Consider the following 14,772-nt stretch of genomic DNA (forward strand, 5'->3'; position numbering starts at 1 on the left):
TGCTGATTTTTCTTAAAATTTTCATGGAAATTGTAAGCAATCAAGTTAAGAAGCAAAATATGTGGACATAGTAATCTGTCCAGGTCTCCTCAACTACTATGTTCTATTTGTCTACTTATTAGAAATGACAGAGGAATAGATAATTAGCAGAAGGATAGTTATTCTAAGGTGTTTGAATGATGGTTATTAGAGAAAAGAAAAATCTAACTCAAATTTGGAATTTTTTTTATAAGAGCAAAATTACTGCCCATAACTTGCTTTTGAGTGCGAGATTGTAGAATATTTTTTTCCTGCTTAAAATGAGAGGGTTGTTGGTCCTTCTATCTGCCAATGTTTGATAATCAGGAGACAGATTCTTGAGAAATAGTCAAAGTAAATTTAGAAGCATCATTTTCTTGGACTGGACATTTTCATTTCAATATTTCTGTGAATTATGCAACCTTCTTTTTCACTAGAGAAAATGAGGAATATAAAAACATTCAGATATTTTCACATAGCATTTTCTGTAAAAATGAAGAATGAACACTGGATGTGTTTCAGGACAGCACTATTTATCCAAAAACTTCATCATTATTAAGAGCTAGGGGAATCAGAGATCATTAGATACACCCTGGATGTTTTTCTAATTTCAAAACAGTTACTGTAGAGCGCTGCTTTATGATTATGATGCGTGCTTCATTCTTTTCTTCATGTAGGTCATTATGGTCCAGTTAAACCAATGAGGAACCCCCTTGGAGCATTAGAGAAGTCAAGATTCGGACTAAGAGGTAATAAGCATTCAACAGATCTGGCTCTTAAGGTTGGCAACAGATTTGCAAAATTTCTCCTCAGTAATCAAAGAAGAAACAATGGAGAGGAAATAATGAAGACTCTGTGGGATCCATACTCAAAATGTGTGCATTGCTGTCATGATTATCTGTAAAAGGATAAACTGGTGCAGAAAAGATTATTTGCCACACTGAATTCTATTTTACATTCTTAACTAAAGAAGATCATAGTTTCTAACAATGGCAATTCAGTATACACAGATGTAAGTTTTAAGTGATATGCATGATATTTAAAGACTGCCATATACCTATATTGGTTAACTAATCTGTAAGGTATGTGCCTAGAGCTAGGTATTTTTTCCTTAATTCTTCAGAGTGCCTATTTTTTTCAGATTATGTCAAGATAAAATGAACATGTAGGAAATATTGTACTTGAATACTGAGTTTCTGTAAGATGATGAAATAAAAGGAAATTCAAAGATGACAGCCATGCTAAAACATCTGGCATCCTATCTGCTGAATATTTCTGTAGCTAAACTGCTTCACGTGCTTCTATGGACTGTGCCAGATGCACTCGGGCTTGTGCAGTGGACTTACCGCTGCTCCTGGAGGAGGACATCTGCTTGCTTCCTTTCACCACCCTTACCCTCTTGAAAGGAAAGGGTTGCAGAAGGGGAACAAAACTGACGTGGAGAAAAGCCCACCAGTCTCAGTTTATGATTCAGTAGGGTTATTGAATTGACAGTATGATTTTTCTTGTTGGAAATATTTTTGGTAACTCTGTGAAAAGTCACTGCTTTATTTCTCACATATGGGCTATCTGACACACGGCATGCTTTTTAATTCAGGCACAGAAAAATTATATACACATAAAGTTCATTCATAAAATAGTTAAGTAGCAGTTGTTTTCTATATGTTACCATGAGTTTCAGAAGTCAGTGACTGTGTTACAATGGAGATGTTGATCACTGGTCGTCTCTGTGTAGCTGCTGATCTCCCAGTTAACTGTGTCCCTCTCCTTCTCTGTCCATGTCCATATCATTTGCTCAGAAGTTATTGAGTAACAACTATTCCCAGACGTTCTGGGATCTTCTGAGTATGTCTGGTACATACAATTTACATTATTTTTCAGTAAACTAATGAGGCAATACAAACTTACACAGATGCTACAAACTGATAAATAGCAAATGTAGTTCATAAGTTATATTACAGCTTTGATCTAAAATACCCCAGAAATTCTCATGCGCTTGGAAAGTGATGGGTCCGGGAGATGCCATATTCACCAGTAGATTCATCCATCGTAACTTCCCAGCTAAATGTGCTGTGAGCAGGTAGGGCCGTGATGAATATGGCTCAGTGCATGTTCTGATGAGGGTCCTCCTTCACCCTCTGCTACCAACCCCACTGGCTGAGCACTTTTTCCTCTGCCTAACTCCTTCTGCCATCTTCTTTCTGCCTTGGTGTCATCTGATCTGGGACTGAAACTATGTCAAAATAAACCTGTCTTCCATTAGGATGTGAAAGTCACATATTTTGTATTAGGGGCTGCAAAGTGAATAAAATACAGACATTATACTATATTTTCTGTACATCTATCTATCTATCATCTATTTATCTCTATTTCTATCTCTATCTCTATCATCTATCTATCCATTATCTATCTATCTATCATCTATCTACTTATCTATGTATACAGCTACTTGCTAAAATCCTACTTTGAGTCAGATATTTTAAATTCATTATATAAATGTATAAATAAATACATGCATATCTATAAATAAGTAAATAGCTGTAAATATAGTATATTTGTAAAATGTTTAACAGAGGTGATATTTCCATTTAATACTGGGGCAATTCAGTAGTGAGGGAGAAAATTTGAACAAAGACTCATTTTATAAGTGGTGGAGTCAAAAGCAGAACTAAGTTCTTACTACTTCTACTAAATTCAAGACTCTTCATGAACCTTGTATGTACCATACTGATACACATATAAATAACAGCAGTGACATGGTTCACTGGAATAGATCATTACCTTCAGGAATGAATGTTTCTCTCCTCAGCTGATAACTATATAACTCCTGCCTAAGTTTTGTAAAGAAGCATTTTAAGTCTGGAATTCAAAAATCAAAGAGAAAACATATAATGATGGTTTATAATCTAAAATGAATATACAAGAAGTAAATTTCTGTAAATCTCACTCTCAGTTATTTTATTTTTGTGGATATGTTTGGAGAGTTGCACGGTATATGGATTTTGTTAATGACTCTTTTGAAATGAAAATCTCAAGGGCTCTGATTTTTCAGTATGAGATTATAAAATGGTGTGAAATAGTTAACATTTCAACATTCTAATAGAGAAAAATCTTCAGAGACGATTTTGCTTTGAAATTTATTTTGCAGTGGTTTGGTTTCTATTGTGTAGTTTACATACTCTAAAATTATGTTCAAATTCAATATTATTTAGTGATTCATTGCTAGGTTGATCAAACACACTGATAACCAGTGAACTGATACCATATGTTTTTCAGTCCCTCATACTTTGTTCCCTTTCCTATACTTTCTAAGATGAATACAGTATTTTTTCTCATAACATCTCACATTCAAGTACCACTTCCAGTGATAAAAAGGATAACAATTCTATGGGTTACAGCCATCATTTCCAGATGGCTATCCATCTTAATGTTGGAATACAGATGTGGTCAATCCAAGAAGTTTACCTGTAATATGGAAAGCTGGGAAGGTTCCACAATCTCTTCAATTATCACAAAGCACTCTTTATGGGAAATAAGTGTAGGGGAGACACTGATAAAATCTTACAGCTGTCCCTGATTATGTCAGTAGTGTGGTGCAATACAATTTTTCTCACTTGCTCTCTATAATAGAAAAGCTGGAGCCTGAACCATTCAGGGACTTCTATGTCCTAATTGTCTACTGTTGAATAAGAGAAATTACAGACAAGTGTGGACTTGCTCCAAAAGCACCAGCAGCTGGGGATATAGTTCAGCAGACACCGTGCCAGGCAAGCACAAGGTCCTGAGTTCGATTCCTGGTATAAAAAAAAAGCACCAACAATATTTCATTATGCGAACCCAAGATGGATCACAGCCATGGGATAGATGTTTGAGTGTTTTGTTCCATGGGGAAAATTTCATGGATTTGTTTGATGGTCATATCATAAGATAAGCAGTTGTGTCCAGAGAAAGTAATGAATAAATAATCTGATGTCACATTTGCTGTCTATTTGGAAATTATACTTATTCTAAAATATAAAAATCCCTACACATAAAACATACAGTCATAGTTATATTTAAATATACTTCACAATTTCTGACAAGTATGCTTGTGTTTAAGTTTACCTTCACATTACAAGCTGAGTAACAATATCATTTCTCCATAGGAAGATGTTTTTAAAAGTTAAAAAGGTAAAGTACATTATCAAATTTCCTGCTAACCAAATAAATGTTCTCTCCCCATTCTTCAGTTTAGCAAAATTTTATTAAGATTGGAGATTATTTATATTAACTGAACAATCAGTTCTTTTTGCAAATTTGTCACTATAAATCAATCAAGCACACACGTAGGGTAAAATAATTGTTCACTAACTTAGTTATTAACTAATGCTCCCACAATTTATGGAAGATTTTTCTTTCCTTTTTGTATTATTTTTGGAAAGTAATATTTAATTTCACATTAGTTTGAGAAAATGTTACTATATTCATGTTTCTCTCCTGTGGTTTCATGTATACTTTTTAATCAATTTCTCACTTGAGAATTGAAAAAGAAAAGGAAAAAGTGAAAAATAAAACCAAAAAGTGAAAAGCAAGAGCTATAATATTAGATGAGCTGGATAAATTATAAACATAATAGTTAAATACTAAATATAGATCATTAAACATAGACTTTTAAGAGTATTGTATTAGAGAAACCACTTTGAAGATATCAATATGTAATACAACAAGCATTGTTAATTTCCTACCACTTTGTTTGTAACTCTATATTGTCTGTACTGTTCTTTTGCTGTTTTTTAAAAGGTTGTCTGTCAAAAAAATTATTATATTATATTAAACAATGTATCAGTGATTGTAACAATGAATTTACCAACCTTTATTACACTGAATTATGTTAGGATATAAGTATATTATTTAATAAATCAGATTATAAGAAAAGTTCTAAAGGAGACAATTTATAAGTGATTTAATTATAACTGGGGGAATAAAACTAGATTGTAATAGTAGATGAGCTCATATCTGTATTTCAAAAATCGGGTAAAAATTAATCTGTATGTTTTAATAGATAAAAAGAAATAAAAATATATATAAATGATGGATTTAGCCCTACTTGAAATTAATTTCTCATCCACAAAATAATAGCAAGCACAACTTGGTAGAACCAAGATTAAGAGCACATTCTAAATGCCATACTTATAGCATTAGTAGATCCCATGAGAGATCGTGGGATAGAATGGTTAGAGACCATTTCACGGGGGTGAAGAGTTTTAAAGATGTACAACAGTCAGGGTGAAGAAAATGTCTGTACAAATTGAGTTAAGATCCATGGAGATTCACTTTTCTGTCTGGTATTCACGTGTTAACTCTTTCCAATTTTAACGTGGCAATAAAATGTTCAGAGTTTTCATAGTACAGGATCTAATTTCATGGTATTCTGTTCTTGGAGTTCTGAATAAACCTCATCATCTGAATGTAATGGAAGGGAGATTTGAGATCTAGCTCTGTGAGTTTGTCTTTGAACAGCCTTGAGTAAATCAAATTCAGAGGTTTTGCCCAGCAGATATTCTGAAATTTGCTGGTAAAACAAGTTGTGATCGATGTTGAGATGGAAGGGGGAAGAGAAATGAAGGCTGAGGAACGCAAAATTAACTTTGTGGGAAAATAGCATCAAAATTCATTATTTTTTCACTTTTTCTTCCTTGAACAACCCTCCTCTTGTCAGTATTAAATCTTGGCATATTATTTTTGATACTGGGCAGAGGACATCTTATTTCCACCGGTTTGTATCTTAAGGAAGCCATCTGTTTCCTTGTGACTGTGTGCAGTTGTAGAGCCGTATGCAGATGGGTGCTGTTGTGGTTGTGGATGTCTTTCGTGGTTCACACAGAGCTTGGAAAATCTTTATCACTGCATTCTTCCTGCCAATAGCTTTCACTGATTTTAATTCCTTATATGAATTTTCAATACAGCCAAGATATGGCTACATGACATTTTCTCCTTTCCTTCTTTTATGAATCCGAGGTCACTGCTCATAATAAAGAACTAAGTAATAAACAGGATCTATACATAAATGGTAGCTGCTTGAAAAATGATTCTCGTTCCATTATTCTTATCCCTAACCCCAACCAGCATGCCAATGAGTGCTCTTCAGGCAAAAAGGGAAAGGGCATAAGAAGGGAAGTTTCATGTTTTGTACTCACCCTTTTTGCTCTGTTTATTAATTGAATGAATATTTTTAGGAGACATCAAAGCTCCAAGCCATGTCTACTTTACTTAACTGTGTTTACTAGCTATATTTCTAGCTTCTTCATTGAATGACTGAAATTCACTTATTTCCCAGAAGATTATTGAAGAAAACTGGCCTGGAAGTAATACTTTATTTGCTTTTCAGAATAAGAAAAAGGAAGACATGGTATAAAAATGTCATTGATTTTGATTCTACCAACATATTCCATATTAGTTTACATATTAAGGAGATGAACTGAATGCGATAATTATGTTTGTGGGAGTGGCATCTGAAGTCTCTGTTTTTTGGTTCACCTTTGCCTGAACGGCAGTGGGACACTTGGAAATACTGCCTCATGGGGTGAATTCTTCCATGTCTGTGCTCTCATGGAACATTTCCATGTACTGATTGCTTCCAACATCTCTTCTCACCCTGAGTCATTTGTATAGACTGGTCAGGCTGGTGGGATGGCCTCAAACTTACTACTGCACTTCCTCAGTGCCCTGGAGTGGTGTGACTGCAGGTGTGTGCTACTACTGTTGGTTTGGGTTTTTTTTTTTAATAGACTGAAGGTCTTCAAAACTGCCTAACCAGGTGTGGTGGCGCATGCCTGTAATCCTAGCACTCCGGGGCTTGAGGTTGGAGGATCGTTGAGAGTTCAAGACCAGCCAGGGCTACAAAGTGAGGTCAAAACCAGCGTGAACTGCATAGCGAGACCCTACGTCAAAAAGAAAAGAAAAAATTGACAAATAGGAATCTTTACATTTCTTTTCTTTTTTTTTTCTTTTTTTTTTTTTTTTGTGACAGGGTCTCACTATGCAGTTCAGTCTGGTCTTGAGTTCACTTTGTAGCCCAGGCTGGCCTTGAACTTGCAAGGATCCTCTTGCCTCAGCCTCCTGGATGCACTACCACGCCCAGCATGAAATCACTACTTTTCAATTCCTTTTTCATTATTCATCCTGAACATTGCCCTGGGTGGTTCAACTTTTTAAAATAGCATACACATTTTTTTTTCTTGAATTTGCCACTGTGGATTTTAATGAAAATAATGTTTCCACACCCAAATTTATATGCTTAGAAAATTAAAAGCAGCACATGGGGTAATGAAATATGACGAGGGGGGCTGGGGATTTAGCTCAGCGGCAACCCCTGCCTGGCAAGTGCAAGGTCGTGAGTTCAGTTCCCGGTACCTGAGAAAAACCAAAAAAAAAAAAAAAAAAAAAACGAAATATGAAGAGGGATATTTTCATTCCCTCATATTGATGAGCAGCATTTCCAATGAAGTCATAGTATAAATTATAACAAAAAATAATTTTCCTTAAACTAGTTTCAATAAGCAGTATTTCCGATGAAGTCATAGTATAAATTATAACAACAAATAAATTTCCATAAATTAGTTTCTCATTGTTTTGGTACTCAAGAAGCCTCAATTTTGCTATTTCTTATTTTTCTCATGTGTGACATAATACATTTTAGGCATTTGCTTAACTCTGCTGCAAAGAAAGTGAGTAAAAGCAACGTATGAGAATGCCCCTCAGGAAGAGACGTTACATCTTCAACACCACTGTAGCATATTGAGATAGATGAGGATGAAAGAGATCAGTCTTCTACAAGAAGCCATTTACCATGTATGAACTGCACAAAACTAACTTTGATACGAACTTGTGCTGAATATAAACAGAAAAATGGAACACTAACAAAGACATTTGTGCTTTTAAATTGGAGAAACATTTAAGGTAGACTTCAAAGAATGTGTAAATTTTGAAGGGATAAGTGGTGTTTACATAACATAAGCCACCATATAGTAAGGAGCGTTTGTACTTGATAAAAGAGATAGTAAGTCAAATTAGATCATAAAGCAACCTTGAGATTATCACCAACATGGCCATTGTCATTTCAAGCCAAAGAAGCAGAGAGGGTGAGTTGTTTTTGCAGATCTAGGGATGTCAAGGTCACACCACAGAGGATGAAACACGATGGGCCTTGCTCATGGGAGCCTGACCCTCAGAAGTGGTGAGATGGAGTTTGGAGTGGCAGAGGTGGAAGAGGAGAAATTCTGTCTTTTCCCTTCTGCCTCCTCTCCACCTACTTTCAGTGCCTTCTGGAGGAAGTCCTCAGGAAGCAGGTGGCCCAGAGATTTGGTGAGATCTCTCTCTCTGATACCAAGTCAAACAAATCCTCAAAGCTGAGGTAGGAAGCCAGGACACAGAGGAAAACATATTTTCACACAGATATGACACATCCTGTGGGTAGAATGGCAGATCATGCCTCACACCTGAAAAAAATAGAATCACTAAAAGTGCAGAGTCACTCGTGATTTTTTTCAGCTGTACTGTACAAGAATAATTGGCAACAATTGCTCACATTTAAGTATAAAATTTGATACTTCACAATACATATAGACTGTGAAATGATTATCACTATCAAGGCAGTTAACATGCTTTTCCCTTCACAGGTACATGTGTGAGATCACTTGAGATTTTCTCTTAGCAGATCTTTTTGTAGTATTTTGTTTTATATCTTCCTCATTTCTAATATCACTTTTCCTCATGGTTCGCTTGTGTAGACAGACCATTACTTCTTGCCAACCAAATGTGAGTTCAGTGAGGCCTTTGATCCTACCAACGCTGTCCTAGACTTTTGACAAGGCCAGATCATGTGATCTAGAGCAATCACAATTAATTCCTGATTTGTTCCTTTGTTAAAGTTCAAAGTTTTTCTTTGATTTACTTTAAAAAGAGTGCTGTAGAAACAAGATTTTTGAACTAGACATTTGGGTCTTTTGCCAGGAAAATATGGAAACTTGAAAGGAGATATATCCTGGCTTCACCACAAGACTTCATAAACAACCCCCTCCCATTAAGGTGTGCTATACACACATTATTATAAACCATTTCAAGGAAGCTAGTGTCTGCATACGTGTGAAGCAAAGTGTCACCTACCCTATCCCCAAAGACAGTAAAAATAAGAAATCCACAAATGACCCACATCTAAATTCTCCTTGGAATGATTGGAATGATAACATAGGAATAAAAAAAATCTGATTATAAGTTTTATTTGTATAATGCTGTATTCCATCCAGACCCTAGGTTGTTTGAACAGGAAGAGATTAGCTTTTATACTGTGTCATTTACCTATTTTTATCTGAAAACAAGCAAAATGGAAATGAATATAATATCACCATCATCAATAAGAGTATAACATAGTCAAGGAGATGAAGAAAAGAAACACAGAAAGATAAATAATAAGTTTCAGAAGAGGAATTCAGCAACTGGGGTAGACAAAACCTGCCATAATGCATAATTTTCAAAAGGGATTTGCAATTTAAATGGAAATTGATGTGTATCAATGGAAGGTAATATTGCAGTTGAGTTAGAAGAAGGAGTTAAAAAAAGAAAGCTTATAATTTTAAAATTGGGTTTAAGAGACACTTTGACCTCAAAGACTAAGTAAGAAATTGTATTAGTTCTTTCCCCACCCAACACACACGTTCCAAGAAATTATATAATTAATTGTAAGGAGGAAACTAAAATATATATTTGCAGGCCCAATTTTAAAAATATAATCAGGTTCCATAAACGTACTCAATGAAGACAATAGCTTATGCTTCAGATGCAGGAACATTCTATAAATCTGACTTACAGATAACAATTAGAATGATGGAGGAAGATTTCCAGAGTTGAACTACCAAAAATGAGCACAAAAATGTGATGGAGATCAGAGATAGGATGGAGGCAGAATTCTATGTGGTGATGTACTGCTTCCTAGTCAGAGTGAATGCTTTCTTTTGCAACAGCTGGGGAATTAATTCTTTACACAAACCAATGTAATTTAAGTCTGAGTATGTTAAAGTAAATTCAAATCTGATAAAACTGACTAAATATGTCTTTTTGGTTGATGACTATCTTATCACTTTAAATTGTTATCAACATTCATTTTAGAACTTCATGATGTTTTAATCACTGATCCACCATTTAGATGGAATTTATTACCATTTTTATAAAAAGCCTGAATTTAAAAGCAGTAGTGAGAATTCAGGCATGTATTCGAGCACAGATAGCTAAAAGTAGTGTCACTCTTACCCTTACAGCAGTCGTGAAGAGGATAACTTTTAGAGAAATGAGAAATAACCACCAGACGCCAATATACACCTGTTATAATGACCAAAGCAAAAAATAAAACCAACTACACCATGTACTTCTAAGTTTACAGAGTAACTAGTACTCTCCTATTTTACTTGTAGGAATACAAAAATTGTACATCATTTTAGGGAAAACATTTTAGAGTTTCCTGTAAAATTAGACACATGTTTACTACATAACCTAAGAACTTGTTCCACAGTATGTAAGTGAAAAAATGAAAATTTCCAGTCACACACACACACACACACACACACACACACACACACAGAGCCAAAATACCTTGCAGAAGAATCAGGTTGTTATAAGAGGGTCTTGACTATGGCCATTTCATGCTTATTGCTAACGTTCCTCAGCAATGTGTAATTCCCTAAGTGTTTTGTGGTATCCTGTTATTACTTCTTAAAGTGTCATGAAGATTTAGTTTGACTAAAGCTACTATACGTTAACTAAATGTAAAGGAGCTTCACTGGAAAGTTCAGCTAATTCAGGAATCAAACCTCAGCCACATTAACTGGCTTTGCTTTCCTTCCCTCTATGTGTTTTGCTTCGTAGATAGACTTTGCACTTCAAAATCATGCACACACCAGGGAGAGAAACACGTGCTAAGAGCCTTCTTTTGTTCGTGCCAGTGATTTCAGCGAGGTATCTCTAGTATTTACTTTGACAAAATTCAATAATCTTTGCAAACCATTAAGTAATGCAGATGGAATGCAAGCACCAGCAAACTACTTCGCCGACATTAAGCAAGTCACTTCAACCATTTCCATCTCTATTCTTATGTACAAAGTGAAATGATGAGAAATTTGAACTTAAAAATTCATCTAGGGCCATATGATTCTACATCTTTCTCCTCTTTCCTTCCAGTTCTTTTAAAGCACACACACATATATGTAGATTCACACACATATACTAAAATTACTCAAACTGCCTGCCAATTACATTGCATGTAATCCAATAAATTTTGATAATTCTCACTCAGATGTTTGCCTAATATGTTTTTTGGCTTACAGTTAATTGATAAAGAACATTACATTAAATATTTACAAAACCATAAGCTTATAAAACTGGTTATCTCTACTATTATTACAAAAAGTCCATCATTAATATAGTATTAACAATTTTAAATAAATAAATGTAAACAAAGTAGTAATTTAGTGAAAAATAGCTCTATTAATATAATGTGAAGACCTGTCACAAAATTTTTGATTTTCATGGCTCTTGAGTTACTCTGATCAATAATCACAGTGAATTGTTAAGTCAAAAGAAAAAAGCACTTCAGAGTGTGAACAAAATGCTAACAATTAGCTTTGGGTGTCTGAGGGTTAAAGAATTCCTAAAATTCTCAGGTTGTGTATTACAAGCCAGTAGTAACACTTTCCATGTACTAGGAAGAAGGAGAAAATTCAAGGAAAAATGCCAGATACCTTTACAGAAATATGCTAATCACTTGTCTTCTTTTTGCTGTTCACCAATCATTCAGAATGTATTCCTTATTCAGAATAGATGAACTTTGAGACCGCGATGTTAAGTGAAATAAATCAGACACACAGTCTTAACACCACATGATTTCTCTTATATGAGAAACTCGGAGTAAAAATAAAAGGCAAAATAAAAGATAATAGAAACTGGGGAGACAGAGCTTTCTCAGTGGGGAACGCGATCAAGAGACGGTGGGGGGAGGGGAAGGACAGGAGTAAAGAAAATAAGCTGTGTCGTGTATACGTATAAATTTTCCACAGGGAATGCAAACGTTATGTACTACACGCATGTACTAATAAACTAAAATTTAAAACAAAGTACAAAATTTTTTTTAAAACGTTCTACTTCAGCATGTTTTCAACTGTGTTCAGACACAGCAAGCGAGGGTTAAACGTTAAGTTTCAGAGTGCAGACAGAACCTGTGGATTCCAACACACATATACCTACCTATCCTCTTTTCTTTCTCTGCAGCATTACTTACCTTAGGAATGTGCAGTTTTCAATAAGTACAATGTTTTCAAATTCAATTTATTCTGATTCATGAACTTAATATGTTTTTCATTTTGATACCTTTGGGGCATAGGATGTAATGCTTAAAAGGAAAAAACTAAGATACCTATCACCACAGAAATGAAAGATACCTCAGAAAACTCCACCACAGGGATTATATTTTTGTTCTTTTCACATAAGAAATTTATTAAATATGAAAGACATATTATCAGTTTTTAATCTATGATTTAATTTGTGGTTTTCTACATAGATAGCATATTACCTGATCTCGAGAAATGTCTCTCTTCACAATATGCAGGATTTAAAACTAGATGCTTGTTTGAATCCTTTTCCAACTGGAGGTGAGTTGTTTCTTCTATGAAGCATAACGCTTATTGCAAGGTTGTACATATTTCAGATTCTTTCAAATGCCAGGTAAAATACCAGAAAATGATTCAAGCAAGATATAGCAATTTAGGACTCGATTTATTATTTTGTAATTTAGCTTCAGCATTTTCCACAAAATTTCTACTGTTCTTTGCAGAAAAAGCAGGATAATTTATTTGTCATTGTGCAGAAGTTTTTACTTCCACAGACAACTAAAGTTTTGAAAACAGCTTTAGCATAATTAAAACAATAATCTTTACATTTTGCGTGACTTTAAATTTTACATACACTTTTAAAAACCAGGTGTTTTGTTTCAGAGCAAAGATAAACTTCCAATGTTAATATACTTATGTTGAGGAAATGAAATGATACCTTGTGTCACATTGAAAGATTTTTCAGTAACAAGATCTAAATTACAGCATAAGGGCCCAGGGATACAGCTCAGGGGACAAGCATCTGCCTAGCAAGACCAAGATCCTGAATTAGATTCCTGGCACAGAAATAAAAAATCACAGTATATATGCATTATATCTTGAACAAAAGTATTGATAATGTGGTGGAAAAAAATTTTAAAAGGTAAAATTTGATGTTTGATTCAAGTAACTTTTGAAGAATATTCAGGAAGCTAAAATTTCAAATGTTCGTTCTATTTTCTAAATATAAGCTATTTCTCATGGTTTTTTTTTTTTGTTGTTTTTTCTTAAAGATGCAATTATTTTGTTCTTTCCTGTTTGATTTTTTTATAATTTTGTCCTTTTATTTGTTGCTCCCAATGGCCAGTTGGAGACTCTCACTCCTTATTCCATCCACTCGGGATTGTTTCTGTCCTTTTGGAGGCTGGGATCAGTTTTTGTGCAACATGAGCTACCTACTTTCAGTTTAATGCTGTTATATGAATAGACAAGAGACACCTTTGCAATAGTGGCTCTATCACCTGTAATACTGGACCTATGGCTATCAGCCTGCTCAGGCCATCAGAGCAGGTTAGAATAGACTGGGCAGATTACACAAGAGCAGTTTGTTTTCTCACAGTTCTGGAGACTGGATGTAGATAAGGGTCCAGTTGGCCAGGCTCTGCTGAGCGCATCTCCTTGTTAGCAAAGCCCGCTGCTTCCCTCATCCTCACACAGAAGAAACAGATGGAGGGTCCTGCACTTTCAGGTCCCTGTAATGTCACTTGTCCTATTAGAGGTCTCCAACCCTTGGGGCCACACCTAATCCTAATGACCCTAAATGTTCCTACCCAAATACACTCAAACTGGTGGGTACAGCTTCAACCTGTTCATTTTTGGAAAACCTTAGCACTGTAGTTCTGGATATTCTCCCAAATTAATTGAAAAATTGTACTTCATTGCCATCAAATAGTGTTTCTTTTAAAAATTTTTTTTGTTCTGTGTTTAATACTTCTTGGCTTTGCTCCAAAGTTTATCTGAATCTAGTGTTCACCTTCTTGATCTTGCAGCATATGATTTAAGAATGGCAGTGATGTGAGAATCTACATTGCATTTGATTGTCATTATCAGTCAGAAGAAACTCTTTTGGTGTAGGTGCAAATGATTACTATTTGATACCATCTTTCTCATTTATATCAGACTTTCAGGATTATTAGCTTTGTCTTTAGCTGAAGTTAATACACTGATACTTTTAAACCATCTATCAATATTGACATTGCATCTCTTTGACTAATACAGACATGATGACATGCATGTATATAAAACCCTAAAAGTTGAACTGACTTACGATGACTTTACTAACTCTATGAGGAACGTTATGAGACAGAGATTACATCTGAGTTAGAATTTGAGGAGTGGATAGAAAACTGATACACAAGAAAGGGTGGATTCTAGGGTAGCTGGGTTGAAGGTGGGTTGCCTATAAATTATTTCAAATTGTGGTGATCACTCTGCAAGAAAAAGTATAAGTAAGCAGAATGGATTAAGTTAGACAGGACAGTAAAATATCTTGTCCTACTAGGCACTTGCTTCAACATATATCTTTATTTGATTTTAAAATAATTATTAACATATTGGTTGTACAAATTAATTGCTTTCACTT

This window comes from Chinchilla lanigera, unplaced genomic scaffold (genome assembly GCF_000276665.1).
Source record: "Chinchilla lanigera isolate Chin_1 unplaced genomic scaffold, ChiLan1.0 scaffold00087, whole genome shotgun sequence".
NCBI lineage: Eukaryota > Metazoa > Chordata > Mammalia > Rodentia > Chinchillidae > Chinchilla > Chinchilla lanigera.